Below are 13,798 nucleotides of genomic sequence, written 5' to 3'. Positions count from 1 at the left end.
AAGATCTGCATTACAGACCTGCTCTGGGTATAATGTCCACAGGAAAGACCGCGAGAGCGGAAATGGAGGCGGCCTCGCGTTTATCATACACCACTCTGTGCAATGTTATATATTTGATCCTGGCATCGACCGCAGGGACAATGTCTTAGAACGTCAAGGTCTATCTGTCCGGTCAGGCGATGCAAACCTAGAAATCATCAACATATACATCCCTCCTGCCACCTGTTGCCCCAGTGGATACCGCCCTAAAATCAGAGCCTTACTCACTGGCAACAATCGCATTATCTTAGGCGATTTCAATGCCCATCACGATCTATGGCACTCAAACTTGCGGGCAGACTATAGGGGTGAGATGTTGGCGGATCAAATAGAAGAAACGACGTTCTGCACAATAAACGGAGACGCCCCCACGCGTATGGTAGGAAGCTGTCACAGTTCGCCAGATATCTTAATCGTGAGCGCAGAACTCGTAAACTGCGTCAACTGGCAGCAGATGGTAACATTGGCATCCGACAACCTGCCTATACTTATTTCCTTCGAGCGTACCGACGACTTCATCGTCCCCGAAAAACGCTCTTTCATAAACTTCAAAAAAGGAAAGTGGGAAGAATATAAATCTTTTACAGACAACCTCTTTGCTGCCCTCCCTATCCCGAATGATGCCCGCCAATCGTGCCAGGATCTTGCCTTCCGTAAGGTCATTGAATCCGTCTCGGCACGTTTCATTCCCGCAGGGAGAATTCCCGAAATCTAGCCCCACTTCCCGGCGGAGGCCGCAAACTTAGCGAGAGAACGTGACCTTATAAGAGCTTGATCCAGGCGACCCCCAAATAAGGGATATAAACCAACGCATCAGATTGCTTGTGGACGAACACAAGCGGGCGAAATGGGAGGAGCACCTAAGAGGTTGTAACCTCTCTACCGGTGTGGGTAAACTTTGGTCCACCGTAAAGTCCCTATCGAATTCGACTAAGCATAAACACAAAGTTTCCATCGCCTTTGGCGACAAAGTGCTGTTGGATGCGAAAAAATGCGCGAGAGCTTTCTGCCGACAATATATAATGCATTCTAGGGTCGACAAAGATAGACGGAGGGCCAATAGACACGCACATAAACACAAATTCAGCGCGTCACCAATCACCATCACCGCTAAAGATGTTGAGGACGCCATTGGTCGCGCTAAACCATCCAAAGCAGTGGGCCCAGACGGCAAAGCCATGCCGATGCTTAAAAGCCTAGGGAAAGAGGGTTTCAAATATTTAGCGCATGTCTTCAACCTGTCTCTTTCCACCTTTGTCATACCCGAGAAATGGAAAATGGCCAAGGTGGTCCCGCTACTAAAGCCTGGGAAACCAGCTACCATAGCAGAGTCGTATCGTCCGATATCTCTCCTATCGCCAGTAGCAAAGGCGCTTGAAGCCATTTTGCTCCCTTATTTCCAAGCAAATTTGCAGCTAGCCTCTCATCAGCAGGGCTCAGAAAACTCCATAGCACTACCACCGCGCTAAATGCCATTAGGACCCAGATAAATTGCGGTTTAAATCAATACCCCCACCATAGAACAGTACTCGTAGCGCTAGACCTATCAAAAGCTTTTGATACGGTCAACCATGGCTCGTTACTGCAAGACCTGGAAGGGTCTACCCTTCCCCATGTCTTAAAAGGTGGACCGCAAATTATCTGGGTGGTCGGCAGGCATCGGTGCAATTTAGAAACGAAACATCAAAACCAAGGAGAATTAAACAAGGGGTGCCACAGGGTGGTGTCCTATGCCCAGTTTTGTTTAATTTCTACATATCTAAGCTACCTTCACCACCGGAAGGAGTCACAATCGTTTCCTACGCCGATGACTGCACAATAATGGCCACAGGCCCAGGCCCAAAGATCGATGAGCTATGCAATAAAATAAACGGCTACCTCCCTGATCTCTCCAGTTTTTTCGCCTCGCGAAACCTGGCATTATCACCGACTAAATCTTCCGCGACCTTATTTACAACATGGATGTCCCAAATGTCGACCATTTTGAACATCCACGTCGATGGCACTACGCTACCGACTGTCCTACACCTCAAAATCTTGGGTGTGACGTTTGATCAGGATCTACATTTTGGTGAGCACGCAGCCGCAATTGTTCCGAGAATTCAGAGCCGTAACAAAATCCTCAAATCCCTCGCTGGCAGTACCTGGGGAAAAGATAAAGAAACGCTCATGACTACATACAAAGCAATTAGCCAGCCGATTACGTGCTACGCGTCACCCATATGGTCGCCAAGCCTAAAAATTACCCACTGGGAGAAGGTACAGGCCTGCCAAAATACTGCTCTCAGAATTGCCACGGGCTGTATTCTTATGTCCCCAGAACACCATCTGCATAATGAGGCGAGAATACTCCCCATCAGGGAGAGAAATGAGATGCTGACCAAACAGTTCCTGTTGAATACCCAGAAACCTGAGCATCCCAACAGACATCTGATTGATGAACCAGCACCGCCTAGGGGCTTAAGGAGTCATCTCCGTAAGCATTTAGAGGAAATACGGCACCTGAGAACCCAGCCGTATGAAGCGAAAAAACACAAGCAGGTCCTTGGCGAACTCCATAAACAGGCGTCGGACCTTTATGCCGGGAATTGCCCGGTGAATCCAGTACTCACAGAAAAGTATCCAAAACACGCGGAAGAGGAACGCATACTCCCCAGGGAAACGCGTGTCACTCTTGCTCAACTTCGTTCTGGATACTGTAACAGGTTAAACTCTTACCTATCCAGAATCAACCCCGACATACAAAATGTATGCCCCGCTTGCGATGTGTCCCCACATGACACCAACCATCTCTTTAATTGTAATGTGGAACCAACGCCTCTAACACCCCTTTCCTTATAGTGCACCCCTGTTGAAACAGCAAGTTTCCTTGGACTCCCGTTAGAGGATATTGATGACAATTTGTGATCGGTCGCGGCTGTTAGGTGGGGTGAAGCATTGCTACAACAACAACAACAAATTGGCATCAATATCCTCTAACGGGAGTTCAAGGAAACTTGCTGTTTCAACAGGGGTGTACCATAATGAAAGGGGTGTTAGAGGCGTTGGTTCCACATTACAATTAAAGAGATGGTTGGTGTCATGTGGGGACACATTGCAAGCGGCGCATACATTTTGTATGTCGGGGTTGATTCTGGATATGTAAGAGTTCAACCTGTTACAGAATCCAGAACGAAGTTGAGCCAGAGTGACTCGCGTTTCCCTGGGGAGTATGCGTTCCTCTTCCGTAAGTTTTGGGTACTGTTCCCCGAGTACTGGATTCACCGGGCAATTCCCGGCATAAAGGTCCGACCGCTGTTTGTGGAGTTCACCAAGGACCTGCTTGTGTTTTTTTGCTTCATACGGCTGAGTTCTCAAGTGAGGTATTTCCTCAAAATGCTTACGGAGATGACTGCTTAAGTCCCTAGGCGGTGCTGGCTTATCAATCAGATGTCTATTGGGATGCCCAGGTTTCTGGGTATTCAACAGGAACTGTTTGGTTAGCATCTCATTTCTCTCCCTAATGGGGAGTATTCTCGCCTCATTATATAGATGGTGTTCTGGGGACATAAGAAGGCAACCCGTGGCGGTTCTGAGGGCAGTATTTTAGCAGGCCTGGTTTCTGGGTATTCAACAGGAAGTAACCTTCAGGCTTGCCCACCATATCGTGGACGCGAAGCTTGCAATCAGCGTTTCTTTATTGTTGTTGTTGTAGCGATAAGGTTGCTCCCCGAAGGCCGCGAATAGGTGAGGTTGACAATTGGGTTTGGAGAAGCTGTATATATTTTAGTCGCCTTTTACGGCAGGCATACCTACCGCGGGTATATTCTGATCGCCTAACCCGCTGGGGGAGCATTTCTTTGTTGTTGTTGTTGTTGTTAAGGTTGCTCCTCTAAGGTTTTGGGGAGTGTTATCGATGTGATGGTGCTTTGCCGGATACAGATCCAGTACGCTCCGGTAACACAGCACCATTAAGGTGCTAGCCCGACCATCTCGAGAATAATTTATATGGCCACATTAAATCTTCAGGCCATCCCTACCTCTCCACCTCCAAGTTCCATGAGGAGCTTGGGGTCGCCAGAGCCTCGTCTGTTAGTGAAACAGGATTCCCCGCGGATAGGTGAGGTTGACAATTGGGTTTGGAGTAGCTGTATATATTTTAGTCGCCTCTTACGACAGGCATACCTACCGCGGGTATATTCTGATCGCCTAACCCGCTGGGGGAGCGTTTCTTTGTTGTTGTTGTTGTTAAGGTTGCTCCTGTAAGGTTTTGGGGAGTGTTATCGATGTGATGGTCCTTTGCCAGATACATATCCGGTACGCTCCAGTACCACAGCACCATTAAGGTGCTAGCTCGACCATCTCGGGAACGATTTATGTGGCCACATTAAACCTTCAGCCCATCCCCTCCCTACACAGTCCTTTGAATCTGGTATTTTAGTCGCCTCTTACGACAGGCATACCTACCGCGGGTATATTCTGACCCCCTAACCCGCTGGGGTAGCGTTTCTTTGCCCTTACCTAAAGTGCTACCGGCAAGAAATTTGAAGAATTATTACGGCTCTGCATTTTGGTTCTGGTGCAATTGCGGTTGCATGCTCGCCAAAATCTAGATCCAACGTGACACCTAGTATATTTGGGTGTAAGGCAGTCGGCAGCGTAATGTCATCGGCGTGGATGTCCAATATGGTCGACATATGCTTTGCCCATGTTGTGAATAAGGTCGCCGAAGTCTGTTGACCAGACAGATAATTTGCAGTCCGCCTTTTGAGACTCGAAGGAAGGGGGACCATTCCAATTTGTGCAGTAACGTGTCGTGATTTACTGTATCAAACGCTTTTGGTAATTCTAGCGCTACGAGTAATGTTCTGTGGTGGGGTTCTTGATCCAGTCGCAAGCGGTGGTAGTGCTATGTAGTTTTCGGAAGTCAGCAAGTCGCAGGTTTGCGGTGAAATAGGGGGAGCAGAATGGCTTCGATTGTCTTGGCTGCTGGCGATACGAGAGATATCGGACGACATGTTTCTCCTACGTTAGTTGGCTTACCAGGCTTAAGTAGCGGTACGACCCTCGCCATTTTTCATTCTTCGCGGATGATGAAGGTGGACAAAGATAGCTTGACGACATGCGCTAGATATTTGAATCCCTCATTGTCAAGGCTTTAAGCATCGGTATGGCTATACCGACAGGGCCTACTGCTTTGGAAGTTTTAGCAAGTTTGATGGCTTCTTCAATCTCTGTGGCGGTGATGGTAATAGGAGACATGCTATGTTTGTGTTGATGTGCGTGTCTGCTGTTTAGATTTGTCGACTGAGGAATACATTACATATTTCTGGAAAAAAGCACTCGCGCTTTTCTTTACATCCGATAGTATTTTGTCGTTCTGCTTAGTCGGGTTTGATAGGGACTTTACGGTAGATCATAGCTTACCTACACCGGCTATTCCATAAATGTTCCTCCCATTCCGCCCGCTTGTGTTTGTCCACAAGTGATGCATTGGTTTATGTCCCTTATTTGAGGGTCATGCTGTTATCAAGCCACGCTCTCTCCCTAAGGTTGCTGCTTTTATTGGAAAGTATTGTAACGAATTTAGCGGACATTTCGCTTATCCTAAACCTTCTGCTAACGTTCGAATCGCTAAACTGTTGAATAAATAACTCCAATATTCAATAATGCAAAAGGGTCTTTATTACACTGCTTTGAAAGTACTTCACAATAACACTTATACTTCACAACCAATAAAATAAAATAATTGTAAGGCGCGATAACCTCCGAAGAGATCTAAGGCCGAGCGAGCTTCTCTTCCAATTTGCGTCGTGCTCCTCTTGATTTTCCCTACAAATTGGCCGGACGGGAGCTATATGTTTTATGCCGACTCCGAACGGCATCTGCAGGGCAGATGAGTTTTTACTGAGAGCTTTTCATGGCAGAAATACACTCGGAGCGCTTGCCAGACACTGCCGAGGTGCGACCCCGCTTAGAAAAATTGTCTTTTAATTGAAAAATTTTATTTCTAAAATTTTGATGTTGCTTTGCCCGGGGTGTGAATCCAGGGCATACGGTGTGGTAGGCGGAGCACGCTACCATCACACCACGGTGGCCGCTGCTTCACAACCAATAGCGTGCTTAAATAAAACCTGATTAGTCATGCCTCAGCTTGCGCTGCTTTTATACTCTCGGTTTCCTCGTTCACCCATTTCTCCTAAGGTCTAGTAATTTCGCAACCTCTATGCTTGGTTACCAGCCATATACATGTATATTTGTAGTTTGTAGCCATATGCGTGTGTATATGTGAGTACTACTTCGGCTGATGATTACAAGTGTTTGGGAATACCTCTCCGTTGCCTTGTGTGTATGTGTATAAATGATGATTAATGTGTTTATGTAGCTTGCTTTAATGTTTTTGTTGCTGTGCATTTATTTAATAACCCTAGTGATGTTAAAATTCGGCACAGTATGCACGAACCTCTTGACGAACATCTCTTGCTTGTCTTCACGATGGGTGGCACTCTTAACTCTAAACTCTTGTTAGTAGAATAGCTGAGATAAGGCGAAACAATCAGGAATGCCGTTAATCACAGGATTTTGGATTACTAGAGTGTGCATTATGTACCGGATCTTTATCTGGAAAGGACTATCAACATCGAAACCTTCGGCGAGTGTCTTTATCGCTACAACAACAACAGTGTGTATTACGAAGGTGATTGACTTCCTACCCATTCTGAAAGGGCTGTTAAAAATCAAAAGGGGAATTTTCTAAGACTCCAGAAAAAATTGTTGCCCCATAAAAAAATTAACGCCACGACAGCAAGACAACAACAACGAAATGCGATCTTCTGCAATTCCTCACTTGAATCGATGGGCATATTAAGATAAGTTAGTTGCATACGAACTTTTGTAATTACCCCCTTATCGACATTCGAACGTCTTGCGCAAGCCACACGAATGATTGTATATTCGCTAAAAAAAGGCACAGAGTATATACCACTATGACAGATTTTATGTCACGACGTGGGCATTTGCGGCTTTGAAATATTATAAATCAAGCGAAAAATTGTTGGAAGGTAGCTGACAACTGAAAAGAAAGAAGTACATATTGCAAAGAGTAGAAGGCAAATGGGATATTAGGAATTGTTGAGTTCCGCAATGAATTGGGCTCTCAATCCTACGACTTGAAAGAATCCCAATCGTTACCCTAAAGCTGGAGACATTGGTCCTTTTTTCGGTAACCTTTTAACAGCTGATTCGACCAACCTTATGAGAATCAATGCAATCGATTATTGGTGCCGCTAAGGTCGTAACCGTATCGTAGCCAACCAATTGGGTTTTGGTTTACCGTCGTAACGATAAACAGCTGGATACCGTTAGGGATACGGATACAGCGATACGACATACGGCACCAATGACTCCGGCTTAATACTGGTTCTATAGGACTTTGTAAATAAGTCTGATCGCGACACAAAATATCTCGTTATGGGCTAATTAAACTTCCTTAACCCTAACGCCATAGTCGTAACCATACCCATATCCATATCCATCTCCAATGTGATCGATTTATGGTGCCTTAATCTAAAAATCGTGAAAATTTCATCAAAATGAAAAAAACGCAAAAAATTACAAACATATTCCATAAACAAAAAGTCTCTTAGTCATAAAGTATCCAAAACAATGAATAAAATCTACAAAAAGTTATTAAATTCACCAACTCAAATATTTTTAGCTTACGGATATGGCGAGAAACCAAAAACCAATTGGTTGGCTATGGTATGGTTATGGCGTTAGCATTATGGTATGACACCATTAATCGATTACATTGATTTCCATAAGGTAGGTTCGATCAGCTGTTTTATCTGGTTATGGTTTTATGGTTATAAGTCACCATTAATTGGCCCTTTAGCTGGCACTTCGTCATCTGGCAAAATTTGACCGTAGGCAGCTTACATCAGTCATCCATGTTTCGTGATAACCATGGCGCAACGATACAAGGTGGCAGCATGGAACAGCTGATTATACCCTTTTTTTATTTGATTTGATACATCAACTTCCGGTGCCGTACATTTTGACATTTGTCCATCGAATTTACAAAAACAAAGTACATGGAATTTTTATTTATGTTTGTAGGTATGTCACCATGCTGCCACCTTGTATCATTCCGCTATGGTGATAACTGACTACAGTCGATAGCAACAAATGAGCTCAAGTTCTCCCCAAGTTATATCCCGGAACTTAGCGGAGTTCACCCCATTTCTATGCTGCCAAAAATGGGTGCCGATACAAATTTTATACATTTCTCGATCTGAGCGTCTAAATTCATTGGCATATTGCGCTATGTATGCGTAAAGCTCATATACATACATAGCTCATCTTTAAGCCTTATTCCATACACGTTGATGGCATATAGGCAGGAGCGTGCGAATGAATTGTCCATGGGGGGCGGAGGTTTTGAACATATGGAAGCTCATAGCTCATAGTAAGCATTCGTTATTGTCAAGACTAGTTTTGCGATAAAAATTAATAGAAACGGGAGTAAAGAGAAACATTTACCATATTTATTGGCTATCAGTCAACAAATGCACTCTTCCATCTACCATTTTTTTATGTAAAAAATTCAGTCGTTGTAAGCCTATGGGGGGTTCGAGCAGGTACTTCGTTTTGTCCTCATTCACAATCAAAACCTATCTATTCCGATTCTTTTTCCAGTTTGGAGTAAGCAGAACTTACGGCGCAGGTGTTCAGGCCGATTATATTTTATAGAATATTGTTTCAGAGTGGCTAAGTTCTGCAGCTGGTATAGTTTTCTCCAGCATAAAATTGAAGGAGTCGCACGATAGGGGGTCACCCAGTCTGAAACCTCGTTTAGTTTCGAATGGCTCGGAGAGGTCCTCAACGTTGTAGCTCAACGTCATTTTGCACAGCCGTAAAAGTTTTGCGTGGAAACTAAATCCAAACAAAGCGGCATATAGGCAGCTCCTTTTCGTGCTGTCGAAGGCCGCTTTGAAATCGTTGAAGAGGTGTGTCGATTCTTTTTTCGCGGGTTTTTTCCAAGATTTGGGGCATTGTGAAAATCTGTTCGCTGGTAGATTTACCAGGTCTGCAGCCGCACTGATAAGGTCCAATCAGCCTATTCATACACTTGACAGGTCCTTATATGCTGATTCCGCGATAGTTGGCGCAGTTTGCAGGATTCCCTTTCTTGTGGAGTGGGCAAAGAGCAAAGATTCCAGAAGTAGTTCCTGAAAAGTTCCCACACTTTACGAACATGTCATGTGCTGACGATGTCTCAATAGGAGACGGGTAGCACTGCTCCGGCAAAACATGTCTACTAGTACACGTGTGAGAAGTTCCCATGCGCGATTTCTTAACCTAATCTAACCTAAGCCGGGTTGATCTGACTTTTAAACTATCCTAACGTTAAACGCATACAAGATCATGAGTGGACCTATAAACTTGTTATACTTTTTTATAACAAGTAAGGGTGTCTAAGTTCGTGTGTAACCGAACATTATATACTCAGCGTGAGTTTCAATTATACAGTTCATTTCAGATAAATTACTTTTATAATCCTACTGAGCCATATTTGAAACAAAAACTTTTCTATAAAAAGTAAGGGAGTCTAAGTTCGGGTGTAAAGGAAGTTGGTTTTATGCTGCTCTGCAAAGCACGCTGAGTATAAAAACGAATTACAATGCGCCAAGAGTAAAAACCCAAGCCTAGCGATGAAAAATATTCATTTTTAGAATAAATGTTGCTGATATGGGGCGACCACAATGGTACGTGAATATTTTTCCGCAGTACATCGATCAAGGCTAACAGCAACAACAACAAAAACAAAAGCCATATCATTAGAAAGAAAAATAATTTTAAACAAAGTTACGCCAAACTTGTCAGCAGTCCCAGAAAGTCCAATCAACCGCATTATTGCATCAACTCAACTAAATCTATTATGGGTAAATTCACAGATACACAAAACTCTTGGCGCCTACTCGCTGCGGTTGCTGGCAATGGCTGTAGTTTGGTGGTTGTGTCTCGTGTGTTAGATCGCCTTTGGCCAATTTCAATTAGATCTATGACAACATATTCAGCGGCGTTAGTTCATAGATCAAGAATAATAACAATAACAACAATAAAAATATGACACCACTATCATATATATTTAAATTGCTATTGGTGATGGCGACAGAGGTGTTACCGAATCCAACGTCTTGACCACCAGCATACACAAGACACCACACTCCGTTCAGGGAGTAATGTCTATGAATGTATGTTTGTAACAAAAATAAATATATAATCGTAATTGTGATTACAGCAACTCTACGACATTCTTTTGGTACTGCGTAACGAATTGGCCACCGCCGAACGGGTGAGCCGCTGCTGCTGCAGTAAGAATTCAATTAAGCTGTGGAAAGAGGGTGGGCTTATATGGTGATGGTATGCTTATACGTACTAGCTTTGACCGGTTTCTGGTATGACAAGATCCGGGTCTTTAGAGATTGTATCACTTGGAGAGAGGGAAGAGTTCTTAGAATTCGTAGTTCGACAATAAGTTCAGTGTTACAGATTTATGCCCAATCTTCTCAGCGAAGTTTGTTGTCGTTATAAAAACGGTGGAACTGTAACTTCGGGAACTTATGAAATCCGCTGGTCACTTGCAGTGCATTCCTGGACAGGTGAATCCTGGGTCAGATGAACGAACGTAAGCTTAACACTACTTATTGTGGGGTAGGCGGGTCATTCCTACCAAGTATTGTCGTTAAGAATTTAGTCGAACAACCCGTTCCATCTATATAAGTAATATGCTTAACTGGCCTGATTTTCCGAAGTGAAGGGGAAAGTAATTCGGCTTGTATATCGTGTAAACTACTACTTTCATCCAATTAGCCTGTCCTCTTTCTTCTTAAAAACGACTATTGTGAGGCTGGGTCTACAGTAGGAGCTCATCTTTTAGTTGTCAAAAAATTGGAAGTTTTTATTGGCATCAAAAAAGACTTCAACAATGTTCTACCAGCGGCCACTGAAGAAGCCCTACTAGCGCTGGGAGCCGGTTCGATTTACAAAAAGCCTGCTGAGTAACAGAACGGCACAGTGGGTTGGGCGGGAGGGACGGCTAGCTTTAAGACCTATAGGCTAGTGGCTGCTAATTGGTGGCTTATGCTAATGAACTAGAAATCCTGGCCAGTTGCAAAATCCTGAGTATACCGTGGGGGATTTTCCTGGGTGACCAAATGGTCTTGCAGCAGGTCTTCTACTCACAAGGAGGTACACTATCCCTCAATTTAGACCACCTTCAATTCGGGGAGTAGCGCTGTCATGTTTGACAGTGGAAAGCTTACATGGAACTTTAATGCGGAAGATAGCCTTGCACTGGTAATTGGAAAAGTTTAGGGGCTCTATCTAATGGTGATTAATTTGATTCATAGGTACAGCCCTTCACTTTGACAAATATCGACGTTGTCCCTGGCTTGATTACATACGGTGCGCTGGCTTTCGCCTATATTGTCAGATTCCCTCACGGGAGGAATGGGGTAAGGAATTATTATGGGGCGAGAGGTGATTCATGGTTGGATCCCATCTGGACGGCTGGTTTGGGTGAAGGGAGTATTCTAACTGGAGCCTGATCTCAGCCGGATAAAAGGTTGCCTGATCACTTCACCGTTTCTCGGGAGGAGGTAAGAGTGCGGCGATGGAGCGCTTTAGATTTTGATAAAAAATGTTTGGGTAAGCGGGAACTTGCGAACTTAAGGACTCCGCTAGCCATTTGCTCTCTGCTTCCGGAAAGGCGTGTAATCTTGCACGGTGTTGAGTTATTTCTGGCCTTAACATCCAGGAAAACACCATCTATGTTAGCTGTATGGTGGAACCATTCAGTCATTTTATGCTAAATATCTCCCTCGGGAGGTATTCTTATCTCGGGAAGAAACGTTTCGAGAACGATGTCCAGTTGCTGCCTGGTGGCCATAGATCCTGGGCTCAAGTTCCACGCAAAGCAACATCAAAAGTTTAGAGAAAGCAGAAAAAATTTAAAAAAGCACCACGCTCGGCCTAAATATTCTTGGAAAAAAATTGCACCAAGTATTTTTTTTAATTCCTCCGATTGAGTGGTGAATTTGTTCACAGATGAATTCAACCTGGTCGGGAGGGTTGCAGGAATGGATTATGCGACTAGAAAAACGGAGCCAGCGAGAAATTTAAGTGGCCGATCACTGCCGCATCTTCCGCCTCAACTATTAGGGTTGGGAATTCAAAATCAAGCCGCTATTCTATCTGCCACCGTGAGGTCGAGAAATATTTCGCTGGCTGTTTGACCTCAGCTACTTTACAGGTGGTTGGCATTATCTCTTGTCCGGTTTCGAAATCTTTCGGCCCATATATTCTTCTGTGTTAGCGATGGAGAAGCTGAGGAAGAATCATCTGGCCTTTTTATGCTCAGTAGTATGTTGCGACGAGGGATCGTAATAAAATTGGGTACACAGATTTTCCCTATAGCAGGAAATATTTCTAAAAAAAATGGACGAGATCAATTAAAGACCACGCTCACTTTTATATAAAAGATTTTTAAAAGGGTCGTACGCGAAAATATTAAGCTATATCTTAGCGAAAAAGAGCTTTGTATCAATTGATTGACCGGCAAATTCGCAATGCTCTTGCATGCAATCACCTTACAGTTAACCCAGTTGTATCACCCCGCGTAATCGAAGGATAGAAGCAGTTTACTTGGTTTTACCGTATCATGCGGCTAAGCAGCTCCCTTTCTACAGATAACTCATACCGGTTGCAGTACCCAGGGCTTCTGGCAGTATATCTCTTGTCAGCGAACCTGCTTCCACGGTCTCATGAACCTTTGCCAAGAGCACACTCTTCCCGCCGATTGTGTCGATCACGGCTACTGGGCACTGGACAATTAATTCATAATGTGGCAGTGTAATTCGATGTGACTTATTATTACTTTCTTTTTCGTGCCGTTCTTTATTCTTCTTCTCTGTTTGGACTTGCTGCTGAATCGCAGAGCTTATAGAATTTCCGCTCTTTCTCTTAACAAGTTCGACTTATAGCTTGTTTCGCTTTCATTTTCCTTGACTTTTCGCCTCTTCTTTAGTGAGAGAGTGGTGTTACGACCCATAGTGTACCTATACCAAGTGTGTTCACTAAGCGATAAACGTCAAAACTACAAACAGCCTCGCTCACCTGATGGAAATCTCAGGTCTAGAGTCGCATTTTTGGTCTCAACGACAACATTTTTGACTACCAATCGTATGGACTTTTTCAATTTTTCAATCATTCGGAGCATTCGGTAATGGTATCCATTTTGAATTCGCTGTCATTCCGAATCCAGCGAGTGCCTGTCAGAATGCTTGACAGATAAGTCAACACACTTGTACTTGTACACTATGTTACGACCAACAAGGCGTGATCAGCGGACTAATATTAAATATGGAGGAGAAAAACCGGGCGCCACACCAGTTCTTGTTACTGTGGTAAGGTCAACTTTACTACACCTTTTTGATGTTTGGTTCAAAAACTTCCAATAGAAGTTTATTTTTAAATCAATCTCCAAACAAAAGGTAAAAAAATTCAAATTTTGTTTTTAAAACATAAATATGTACATTAGGGTGGGTCGATTTATATGGACGAAAGTTAACCGATATTGCGCCATCGATTTTTCGATAGGATTTGGGCTCAGGAAACAAAAGTAAGTTCCACTACGCATACCCAAAAAAATAATTTTCAATCCTGCGAAATTTCATTTTTTTACTTTTTTTCGACTTTGATTTTTAAGGTTTTTTTC

Source organism: Eurosta solidaginis, chromosome 3 (genome assembly GCF_040869045.1).
Source record: "Eurosta solidaginis isolate ZX-2024a chromosome 3, ASM4086904v1, whole genome shotgun sequence".
In the NCBI taxonomy this organism is placed as follows: Eukaryota; Metazoa; Arthropoda; class Insecta; order Diptera; family Tephritidae; genus Eurosta; species Eurosta solidaginis.
The sequence above is the reverse complement of the archived record's forward strand: the minus strand, read 5'-3'. Positions refer to the sequence as shown.